Source organism: Camponotus floridanus, unplaced genomic scaffold, assembly GCF_003227725.1.
Source record: "Camponotus floridanus strain SB8 unplaced genomic scaffold, Cflo_v7.5 scaffold98, whole genome shotgun sequence".
In the NCBI taxonomy this organism is placed as follows: Eukaryota; Metazoa; Arthropoda; class Insecta; order Hymenoptera; family Formicidae; genus Camponotus; species Camponotus floridanus.
Window position 1 is genome coordinate 688,593 of NW_020229869.1, and position 13,598 is coordinate 702,190.

The window sequence follows — 13,598 nt, forward strand, 5'->3', positions numbered from 1 at the left end:
GCAAATAATAAACAAAATATATACTCATGTTCGAAAAGTTTTTTTTTAAACAATAGTCGATTTCTTTACATGTGCTCATGTTTAATATGTCTTCACATGTAAATTCTCGTGTAAGCAACATGTTTAGGTTACCATATGTTTGAATGTTCTCTTCTCTTCCTACTACATCGTCCATAAGATATATTCAACATTGGTCCTTAATTTGAATAATAATATCTTATTTCTATATTGAAATGAGAACAATTAATTCTGCGACTCAAGGATAAAAGAATAAATGTTCTATATTCCTATGTAGAACATTTTCTTCGTTATATTCTCGACCTGCGAGAAAAATAAAATTAGCTGTTCTCTATCCAACATATAGATAAAAATTTTAATATAAATAATTTATGATTTTAATCAATAACAAAAAAATGTAATTTAATTTTACACATGTGTGAGGAAATTTATTATATTTAATAATAATTTAAATTTTTTTGAATTCGCTAATTAAATACAATAAAAAAAATATTGTTGTCATAATCAAATTATTAAAGTCTAGATATGATAAAAATAAAACAATAAGATATATTGTTATACAAAAAATGATAAAATTTAAAGAAAGGATTAAAAAAAAATTAAAAAAGAAAAATATTGTAAATAAAAATTTTAATTTCAAGATATTCGTGCATCTTGGATACTGTATTACAGTACTTTATCACCCAATAAATCCCGCTGTACCATGAAACACGTTTTAACGTTGCACATGCATTTTGATACACCCGGTGCAGGTACGGTATCCAAAGTGCGATCAACTGTAGGGGAGTTCTTCACGTGTTAAGCAGCGCACGAAGTAGCGTTTGCATATTCAGAAACAGATAACGCCACCCAGGTATACGTCTCGCAGACGTCTCCTTCCCTCTGTGTCTTTTCGTATAATTATACTCATGGCGCCGAATGTCAGGTCATTTCATTGAAATACTTGGATAATGTACTTATATATTCGAGGGGATATTTGCATTAGAATAAAATAGTAATTTAAAATAAATAAAATTAACACTGTTACCTGTGTATATTTAAAGAGAGATAAATTAATAAGAAATAATAATATATAAGTTATAAAATATAACAAAAGTAATAAATTTTTCATTTCATTAAAATAAAATAGACCTTAGATTTATTATATACATTCATCACATATTGATTTCGCTTTTTGATACTTGCAAGTCCATTAAAAATGCGGGTCTTACATATACATAGTTTGACTAAAGCGGTTCCTGATGGAATTTCACGTACATTTACTCGATGGATGGATTCGATTTGCGCTTATGTGAATCGTAAATCAGCTTGGATCTTGAGGAATCAGTTCTGTGAAATACACTTTTGATGAATGGTTATTAATAACCAGATGTTATCACATAAATGTAATGTCGCGTTTGGTGCATCGCGTTCAGTCTTAATCGTGCTGGTCATTTCGCATGACAAGTTTCACCTATAATTGTGAAACGGAGTTTAATGAACTTCCATGAGATGCCACATTTCTCTTTGTCCAATCGATCGATTTAACATTTTCTGGTAATATTAGGCGAGCTAAGGACGATAATTTACATTTCAATGCGATCGTTAAGATCTATTCATCCAGATATTGATTAAAAAAGGGGCTTTCATCACGAATGCCATTTTATTTTAACGTCTCACAGTAAACAGCATTATATAAACACGATTGCTCTTTAAATTTTATGAATCTTTTTATCATACTTTTTATTTGTTTTTTAAAATTAACTTGAATGATAACTTTATTTAGTATTGTTACTCGAAATAAAATACAGTATTCGGGAATGTTTAAATATAGTTAGGACATATTTAATGGCCCCGTGCTTTTTAGATAAAGCGAACTAGTTTCGAGGGGTCGTAAAAATAGCATCGACGGCGGCGTAATTTTTCGAGGTAGCAATGAAAATAAAAGGGCTCGTGTCTAGTAGGTGAAGTAGGTGTGCGGTATTTCTGCCGCCTGTCTAACGACCTTCTGTAACCCCGCTTTATTAGTGCGGCGTCGGAACGTTAATCTTGGGGATTCTCCACGAAAATGCCTGGAATTGTTTATTCCGCGTTTTCAAGCCCGTCCCGACACAAACGATGCTATGGGTCGTTTATTAACCCATTTTATCCGACGTGTCCATGGCGCCGTCTGTCTCTCGCCTCATGCTCGTCCCCGTTCCGGAAAACCGAGATCCACCTGACTTTTGTCGGGGATTAGAAATGAATTACGTATATTGCTACGCAAGCTGTCCTACTGGTATGATCGCAATTTCATTCTATTGTACAGATAGTAGAGCAAGAAGCTTAAGAGAGACGACGAAATATCTATAATATTTATAGCTCATGAATTGGAGCAGTTGAAAGTTTAAAGACTTGCAAAAAATGTAGCACTGAAGATAAAATTACATAATACAATATGATTTATATTACATTATTTATATTACATTATTTATATTACATTATTTATATTACATTTTTCAAATGTTAACGAATTTTTAAAATATATTTTCCTATTTTATATATCTTTGTATTCTTAGATATGACAACGAGATCTGATTACTTAGATATGACAATGAGATCTTAGTAAATGCCTGATACTAAGCTTCAAGTGTTACTGTATCGAGATTCGAGAGCAAATATATTGTCAAACTTTTACAATATCAAAGTTATATTATGAAACTTTGCGCGTTAATAACGTCTGATGATACCTGTGCCTTAAACTACTGACTTTAAACGTCTACGATAATATGTCATCGTAGCGTAAGAAAAACTGATCATATCCGCGAAAGACTCTTAAAAGAGTTTTCACTCAGAAAAGAAGAGCCCTCATATTCTTAAGTGCTAGGCTGTCAATATGACTCATGAGATGGGGGCGTTTAAGGCTTTCGACACCGAGCGCTGAAAGCAACGGATGAGCTTGGCTTATACTGCTTATGGGATTTTCTTTACAATATTTTATCGTCATAGCATTGAAAAGATGTATGTCAAATGTCAATTTGTTCGTACGATTTTTAAACTGACTTTTGATAGATTTAGGAAGCATATATTACGCGTTGCAGTACAAACATTTATTTCGATGATTGATTGATTTGACAAAAGATTTTTTCGCTTCTCTTCCGACAAATAATCAACGCACAATTAAATTCGAAAAACCATATTATAAATTCATGTCATTAATATATGAAAATCTATAAAATTTGCGTGCTATAACTTTATGATATATAATTTGCATTTTTAGAAATTAAAAAAAACGAAAGTTTAAAGATTAAATTATCTAATTGAGAAAAAGGGAGACACTTGAAAAGAAAATTTTTTTTTATTTATCATAAAATATTGAATTTATAAAGAGAGATTTATAAATTGTAAAGGCTTGATTTCTTCTAATGTTTATAACATTTATTATAAAATTAAAATATAATGTGTATATATAAATGAATTATATTAATATTAATATAAATTAATATAATATTTAATATTAATATAATATAAATTTAATATAAATGTATTTTTATATTTAATATTAATATATATTATTTACAAAGAATTGTATTTTAAGAAATTGTATAATAAATAATACTCTTAACAATAAGAAATAAATCTTTTTGCTCTTGTATGGAACACAGCGGGATACAAATACCTTCTCTTGTACCTCACTCAAGCATCTCGCTCTATTGTGTATATCCCGTGAGAGACATCTTAATGTTCGCGCACTTCATCTTCTTTACTGTCTTACTGCTCTTATCAGGTTCGCCTAGTATCGTTATAAAGATGCCACAATAAATACCACAACAATGAAATAAGAGCACCTATAAAGATGCATTATCATCGTCTTAATTTTAATGGGAAATACAAATATTTAAAGACGATGTGTGTTGTAAGCTTCATAAATAAAGAGATTCTAATTTTACTCTGAGAGAAAAAATTAAGTTGCATTTTTCACGATTAAATATATATCACATTATTCATTTTTTACATAATTTATTATTAATTGTAATGTTAATATAATAAAGAAATAAACCTTATTATTTGAATAAATATTTGAGATTTAAATAAAAAAGTACTTCTCGGAGATAAATACTTAAATAAAGTCACGTTAAATTATTCAAGAATATTAATTTTATAATCAATTATATAATCAAAGAAAATTAAATACCTCAACGTTAATCAAGGCGTTAATTGATGTTATAATTTAACTTATAACTAACAAGTCAAGCAGTATTAAGTTTCTGTACATGAATTTCAGCAGCACATTATCAGTTAATTTCCGGCTAATGACTGGTACAAGCCGACTTCGCGAAGTTTGATTGCTGCAAGTAATTAAGGCATGTCGAAGTTGGATATCGAATCGGTATAGCCGGTTTAAACCTTGGGCATAATGTACGAGAGATATAGAGAAACAGGCACGAGAATCTGTCCCAGTCGATCGATGTAACGTGTACTCCATGCGGGCAATACGCACGTACGTACGCGGGATCGTTACACGTGGAAACCCTGTATTTGCACATCGAGTTACAATTCCCGAAAACAGAGACCGAACACGATATGAGCAGCCATACAACGCGTCGCATGGCCTTCGCTTTTCGAGAGACCTTTTTCGTTCCTTGCATCCCGAACAACATATCGTCTCTTGAATCCTCGTATTGTCATGCTAATTGGCATTCTGATGCACTACAATTCCGGAATTATTAATATTCTTATTTCCGTTATCAACAATGTCTTAAATTCTATAAAATTAATCCTTGCAATTAAATAAGAAATATATATTTTTCTTTAATTTTAAATATTTATATTGAAGATAAGATATATTGAAGAAAAAGATTTCTAATTATTTTTACGCAATTTTTTGCATTGTAAAGTGAAAAAAATATCACAAAAATGATAGAAAATATCTTGATATGTAGCGTTGGCGATCTTAAAGTTAACATATCGATGAGACATTCATGTGCACACGTGTGTCAATAAGTTTCGAGGAAAAAAGCGAACTACTATTATCGTGATACTTGGTAAAGAGATGTCCTGACGCGATGCAGGTGACTATGTAGAGTACACTATGGACGGATATGAATACTATAGATTTTCAAACGGAGACACCTGCGTGGAGACGACATCGATAAATAACAAGAGCCGCCTGTTATCCCGCCTTTTTCTTCTCCCACATTTCGCTCATTTTCCCGCTTTTATCCCGATGGTCGATCTTTCCATCCTGAACTCTGAAATAGCCTGACTATATTTAGGACACTTCGACACGGTTGTACGGAAAACTCCACGCTAGTCGAGCACCCACACCTTTTAGGAGACGAACTTACGACCTCGTTAACATCGACGCGTTAATACTCGGCGTAGCGTGTTAATGCGTTCGTAACATATGTGGCAAAAAATAAAGCCATAAACACTCATGCGATTATTACACTATGGCGATTTGGTCGTGAACGTAAATTTATGTCTAAAAGAAGGATATTGAAACGATGTTGTTGTTATTTATAATCTGCAAATATGGAGCTCTTTCAAATCTCTTTTATAAATTTAATAATAATATTAATTTCAATATTAAATTTTAATAATATTATAAAAACAGCGAGATTCCTTAAAATTTACAATAAATTACTCTGTAATTCTAACTAGTAATTTATAATTGTTTTGAAATTTTGATAACTAAACTTTAATTATTATAAATAATGTCGAGTTTCCAACAATATTAAATTACACGCTGTATAAAACATTCTTTGTAAATAACTGTATAAAACATTCTTTGTAAATAACTGAAAAATAACTAATAATCGCAGAAACATATTTTACATTCTATCTTAAATTTCAAACTTAATATAAGCCTATTATTTATACAATATATAAAATATTATTTGATTTAAAAAATTGTAAAATAAAAACATATTTTAAATCACGTATCATATTTACATTAATTTTTCATTGATTAGACATTTCAATGAAAAATTAATGTAAATATGATGTAAATATAAATTAATGTAAATATCAATGAAAAATTAATGTAAATATGATACGTGATTTAAAATATGTTTTTATTTTACAATTTTTTAAATCAAATAATATTTTATATATATATATATATATATATATATATATATATGTATATATATATATATATATATATATATATATATAACATTTTCCCATTGCAATCAGGAGGATGTTATTAATTAATTCACATTGCTCGGATAATCGAGCTTCTCATCCGCAATAAATAATATTACGAGCGGTATCGTAATGTTGAGCTTAAGTAATTCGCTTACTGTACGTGATACGCATTAAGTTTTACGGTACACGGGAAATTGTTGTATATAATAGTGCGACAACACGCTCGACTGCATTTCGTGGTAACAAACTTCTCTAAGAACTAAATTTCCATAGATATATATACTGCGGAATATAATAAAATCATTACATGGAAATAAACAAGAACTTCGAGAAGCATTCTCCTGGCAGAGCATGAACATATGGTGGTTATACAATTTCGTTTTTTTCTCTCAGTGCGTTTCGCAATTTCATACTCGCATCACGAGTTGGTTACTTATTAAAGAAGAATTTTTCCCTTTTCATCTCACCCATGCAATATCATTTATCATGTCACCCTTTGCAGAGACTCTCATTTCTCGCGACATTTATTTTTACCCGACAAGATAAAATCGTATAGCGCAATTTTAGCTAGATTAAAAAATATGTATATTTCGTGATACATTGTTATCCATTATATCTACTTTTGTACTATTGGCAATGAACAAAAAGAAAACTAAATGTTTGCGCTAAAAATATTTTCAATATCATAATATTCTCAATGTCATAATAAAATGAAAAAGAAAATCGACAAAACAAAATAAAATAATTTATAGATAGATCGAAATAATATAACTTTGTTGTGTAATTCGATTCTAATCAAAGCGAAAATAATTATTTCAAATTTTACGCCATTTTGAAAATATAAAATTAATTGAAAATTTAGAGAAAATAAAAATTGTTGAATTATTTAAGCTAGCATAATTCTTGGCGTTTAGATCTAGATTGTCCTATTTTGTAATAGTCATAAAGATGATTACGCCAGCTTTAGGAACTTGTGATTAAACTTGTATGCCAACCGAATCTCGGTCTTCGTTAAATACGCAAACCGACGAGGCGAACGTAATTTCTGCATGCCCGGTAGTAGAACTAATTTGCGCGGCGTTCCTTTCTCGTGCCGGGTCAAATAAATTAGCCGAATAAATTATGAACAACGGCAATTGTTCTCACGAAATGCGTTAATTCAAATCAGATCGATCAGATTGCGGCACAGCGCGTTAATTTTCATAACGAGAATTCATGAGCAACTCCTAAATGATTCGGACAACATCGATTTTTTTTCGTGCCCGTCCCTCCATCTAATGGTCGGGATATAATTGCTTTTAACCCGACTTTTATGTTCCATTCTTAGTCTCGCAGCCAAGTCACAAAGTTTACAGAGGCCGCACATTGACGTGCTTTTACCGGCAATAAGGTGCCGAGGACTTAATCAAAGTCTTGGTAAACATGGCCCAGTTTCATATCGCGATCGCCCACGACTGCTTCCTTAATTTTACCACCACCCAACGAGCTCATTGGATGAGTTAATTAATGTTGATATGTCATTAGTTATGTTAATTTTGAAAATATAAAGTAAAATGAAATACAAAGTCTAGATAAATGCTTTCGTACTCTTGCTAATAATTTATAAGTCTTTCATATTGCATTATATTTTATATAATTTTTTATATAATTAATTTTACTTAGAATTATTTATTATTATTTTATTCACACAATCGTCTCTTGAGAGATAGATATTTTCTTATAAATCCTGTATATTTTGATTTTAATATTTATCTTATTTTTAATATTATGTGCATACACAAATTAAGAATAAAATGTAACAAACTTAAATAAGATATATATATTTTTCCTGTGAAAGAAAAATATTTCTATATAAAATTTATTTCAATTCAGTTTTAAATTTCTTTCATAAAGAGACAAATTTTCGTAAATAATAGATTTTGTGTTGTTTCTATATCTATGTAATAATGCAAAAGATTTTAGCTGAAATCATATAATATGAATAATATATAGGAAAGCTAAAATATCTTGGAAAACAAAATTTTTATTGAGAGAGAGAGAACTGTAATTAGACTTTCCAAGAAATTATAAACGTTTCCAAAAAATTATAAATTAAAAAAAATATAAACGTCTATTCAATAAGTTTTAATAAAATATAACATGTTTCGACATCTGTAGATTCTATATTCATGGAATCGCTTGCAAATTAGAAAACAAATAATTAAAAGAATAAAATATAAGTTAATATGATAATAAACTGTAAAATTAAAATAAAAGATAAACTATAAAAAGCACCGCAAATATAATCGGATATGATTTAATGCACGTTAACAATATAAAAATATATTCGTAGAAAAATACGGAGAGAGAATATTGATATTTTCATTAAGAATAAAAGCATGCACATACCTGAATTGCATATGATAAAATGGGACGTCAAATTTTGACATTTGAAACTCCGAAACAATCATCGCGGAGAGCTTATTGTTATAACACGTCCTATGTGTGCGGCTTTTCTTGGAAATCAGAGATCACAGACTGCGCCCAGGCACGTGCGTGTGATTGAATCCCAACAATTGTGTTGAAATTGTGAAATTGATTACTCTTGGATGAAAGGACGATTCTTCTCTCGTTTTCTCAAAACACTTCGTTGAACACACATATTCCTGAATTTATCGAATTATCTCTTCTCTATATATCCATCTATGCGTGTACAATCTGAACTTGATCGTATTATCATAATACATACCGTAATATCTACATTATTTTTTTAATTTCGTGCACATATTTGTTTGTATTTTATAATTCAAACAGTTATTCTCATTAATTTATTAGTTATAATATTAATTTATTATAAGATATTATCTCATTAATTTATATAATGTATATAATTATAATATAAAGAATCTCTTCACGTAATACACTTGTTTCTAATTTTACTCGTTGTGTAACAATATATTGTGATTTCTTGAGATAAGATAGTGAGCGAGTAGCTCATAAATATGATTAATTTATAATTTCTGTAATTCTTAATCCTTCCTTAACACAGAACAAAGCATGACGTTGCTAAGAAGGAGTCTCTTGAAGAGTTAGCAAAAATATACGCGTAGAAAATTTGGAAAATTCACGCGTAGAAAATTGGGATCAAAAACGATGCGGAGCAATTGCGACGCAACTCGACCGCCGCGGGCACTGAACGCCAAGTGATCGCCGGTCAAAGGAATTTGTGACGTCATGTGACGTCACCTAATTTCACGCCGCGACGCATGAAATTAGGTCACGGTCACATGACGTCACAAATTCCTTTGACCGGCGATCACTTCGCGTTCAGTGCCCGCGGCGGGCGCGTTGCGTCTCAATTGCTCCGCATCGTTTTTCATCCATTTCGGGCGAATGTATAGTATAAATCGAAATAAAAGTATATATCGGGAGTGGACTCAGTTTAACTCAATAATCAGTAACGTTTTACGATTCTCGAGATTGCTCGATCCTGCGACCTCGTTGCCATAAGTATATTTTCCGATACGTCTATTTTCGCGCGTATTTCGGCGTCATTCGCTCGATCGAGTGTCTTCCAGCATTTCGAAAAGTATCCGAGTATCAATAGTTATTCGCGAGTATCGGAGAAAGTGTTGAAAGATCGCGAATTCGGAAAGAAGGAAGGGAAGAGTGAAGGGGAGGACGCGAGGAGGGGAGGGGGACGCTCCTTGAAATATTGCGTTGTCCCGATACATTATTATTCTCGCGTATTTCGGCGCAATTTGCTCTTATCGCGATACTCGTGGCATTTCGAGAAGTAGCCGAGTCTCAAAGGGATACTGCGAATGGAAGCATTCAAGGATCGCGAAGACGCAGATAATTTTCCGCCGCGCCGCGACGTGAAATTAGAAAGTTGTGACGTCAGCGTGACGTCACGCTGACGTCACAAATTCCTTTGGCCGGCGATCACTTCGCGGTCGCGGCGGTCGCGGAGTTACGTCGCAGTTGTTTATTTCGGCGCAATTTGTTCTCATCACGAGCATCGCGAAACCCGTGGCATTTGGAGGAGTAGTCGAGTATCAAAGGGATACTGTGAATATCAATGGAAGCATTCAAGGATCGCGAAGACTCGTTTGAGGAGGAAAGGAGGGAAAGGCGATATACGTGCTCGAGATTTCATTGACATTCGGTACTTTTGCTCGACGAGTGTTCCCCAGCATTTCCAGGAATACCGAAGTGTCGACGGGTACTCGCGAATATCGAGAGAAATATCAAAAATCACAAATTCATCGGAGATTTGAATTGGAAAGGACGGGAGAGAGAGGGGTCGACGCCATTAAAATATTCGCGAAGTCAATGCAGAAATTCGTGGTCAGTGCGCAGGCATCGTTCCGCCATGATATTTTTGAAATTCCGATGTCACCGAAAAAGTGCGACGCTTTTAACAGATTAGAAGTAAATGAATTAATCTATGGACGTCCTGGTATATTAATTAAGAGTAACCGACCGAGTGTGATCGAATGTGATAAGTGCCAAAAAACATGTGAATAGTGCAATAAACAATCATCACAGGTATAACGGATAAAGCAGAGTAGCAACCTGATGAATGAAGCAGAGATTAGGAGACAAACAGTGACGATGCATCGATTCTGTACTGTGAGTTTCTTTATCACTATACAAATTATTCGGAAAATAATAACTGACTGTTATTTTTAGAAAAATAATAAAAGATTATTATATTGCATTTGTATACGTGTGTATAAAGATATAAAAAATTTCAGATGTTAAGAAAATAAAAGTATTAAATTACGTAGTTAAAATGCTAAGATTAAAATTATTTTATTAATAATGAGAATTGAAAGTAAATAAAATAATTTTAAATGAATATAACAAAATAAAATTAATATATGAAAAAGAGAAATTTATGAACAAAGCAAATATATGACAAATATTGGAAATAATATATGTATCACTTTATATTAATTATATATATATCAATATATATATATATATATATATATATATATATATCAATATATATCAATTTTCAAATTTAACGTTTATTCTTGTAATAAATGATAACAAGAACAGTCAGATTAAACACAGACAAATTAATCTTGTTTATTATTTTACGAACAATTAAGTTTATTTTTATATATAATATTATTTTTATATATAATTCCAATGATCCATTCCATTTAAAATTCGGTTAATTTACTCTTTTTCACATCTTTCTCGAATTTATATAATATATTTATATGCAACTATATTGTATTTATTTAAAGAGCGAATGGAAACAAATATTTTAGATTTGGGTCGTGTATCTAACGATATTTATGCTACCGGTGCACTTGATGTGGTTATTAAATCATATATTTCGCGCGTCTCTTTGTACCATACATCATACCTCCTATTGAGTTTTCTAAAATAGTTCGCTGATGCAAATTTCACAAAATTGAATAATATTTGAAATATAAAATATATGACTTTGTATTGCCATAAAAATATTTAAATTAAAAAATACTTATTTTATAATTTGAATTAAGTTTTCAAAAATATTTACATTTACATTTTTTAAGATAGAGATTTTTGAACGGTTGTCTGCACATTTTTGCAATATATTTTTAAAAAAATATAAAAATACAAAACAACATTATTCAAAAAGTTATTATGAGAAAAAATTACATTTATGAGAAATGTTTGTTTTTATTTTTAAAATATGTTTTTCTAACACTGTAAAAAAAAGGAAAAAATAGAAACAGATCTTTATATTCTTTGACTAATTAATAACGTAATATATTTTGCCATTTTCGTGTCGTGACGTATTTGTTTGAGATATTGTGTAGGCGTTGAGAAACAAAACGTTGTTCGTTCTTAGAATAACAGGTGGAGACAATCGACGTCGTTTGAATTTTCCGACACTCGTTAGAGACATTGCACAAATGTCATATCATTAAGAGTTAATCTCTTCCTGTACTTATGAAATGATAAATTATATCACAAATTCGAGAGAGACTAAAGAGAGGTAAATTAATAAAATTTTATTCTATTTATTGTTTTATTTTAATTTTTCGTGTCTTACAATCGCTAACTGAATCATCAATTTCAAATAAAAATATGATTAATATAAATATTTATGTAAAAAAACTTTATAATTATTTGCATAAGTATTGCAAAACATCACAAAAGAATTTTTTATTTTTTGAGAATTCTTTGAAGCAATTTTCTCCTTTTTTCAATTAACGATTTAATTAGACTGATATAATTAAGTTTAGAAAAAAATAAAAAAAAGAGGAATATTTCCAACATTTTCTTTTTATCGAGAAACTTGTCGAGGAATTCGAAATTTCGCTCGCAATTAGAATGATTGCGACGCTGAAACGCATTAATCTGCGGGGAAAAGCCACTTCGAGTTGTGACTTTACGTTCTGGGATATTCTTTAACGTGGACTAGCGTGTAGCTCGGTGTCAGTTCGGGGAATTTAGTTTCCGGACGCGCACGCGTTTGTCCTCTTCGTGGTTATATCGAGACGGACGGATACGGTCGCAGAGTGATGTTGACAGATGGGGGGGAGAGGTAACGTATGCGCGCGACAGTTTTCTGTGTTTGCTCGAATATATATGTTTCGCACGATAATGTTGCGGATGCGCGAAAATGATACGGTCAACAACGACGTACAACAATGTTAATTTCGCCTGCATTATGTTCGTCTTGTGTAAACGCGCCGATCGAACTTGGATCGAAAGAAGTTAATCAAGTTTCTCCAACGTTTGCACGAATGATTGCCGGGATATTTAGCGTAACGAGCTATCCATTAAAATTTTACTTCTTTTTTTATTTTATTTTGAGATTTTAACTAGCACGAAATATGTTTTTCGTAAGTGAGAGATATTCTCTCATTTATCAGACCGGTCGTAAATAATACAGTTGGAAATCATATTTGTAATAAAATTTTATAACTTAATCTTGCAATTTTTTAATAAATTGGTTTGTCGCACGATGTTTTTATGAAGCTTTTTATATTTTTCATAAAAATATACGATTCGTTTCACCTTTCATTTTGATCCCGTTTACGATCAAATCATAAATAACAACTTGTCGATATGATAATGTAACAGTGTTTCCGCGACAATTAAGAGCGATTGTATAACTGATAATGTAACTACCATTATATATCAACGTAGAAATTAGCGATATTTTTTAATTGTAAGATATTTTCATAATTTAAAATACTACACAACAGAATTAATATTTTTTTATATTATTATTGTTATTATATTCATATCATACATATATCATTTGTTAATTAATATTATTGATATGTACAAAAGCTATAACCAAAAAATTTTAAAGTGAACGAAAAGAAAAAAAATATGCATAGGAGATATATAAAATTATTTTAAATAAAAAATTTTATATATACATATTGAAGCTTTATCATTGTTATATCATACTAAATTTGCTACATGCATTATTTAAACTGCAACATTCAGAAATTAAATATTCCGTA

General features: G+C 30.8%; 1 protein-coding gene across 3 annotated transcripts in view; it reads right to left on the reverse strand.

Moving 5' to 3' along the window:
• LOC105250051 (proto-oncogene tyrosine-protein kinase receptor Ret) overlaps positions 1–13,598 on the reverse strand; it is a 56,127-nt gene that overhangs the window by 26,017 nt on the left and 16,512 nt on the right. Inside the window, exon 1 of one of the 3 annotated variants that reach the window (XM_025415133.1) lies at positions 8,518–8,708. The exons of the other annotated variants lie outside the window; for them this stretch is intronic. The gene's annotated coding sequence lies outside the window, so the exon portion shown is untranslated. Of the gene's footprint in view, positions 1–8,517; positions 8,709–13,598 lie in introns of those variants that run through there. 3 annotated transcript variants of the gene reach the window in all.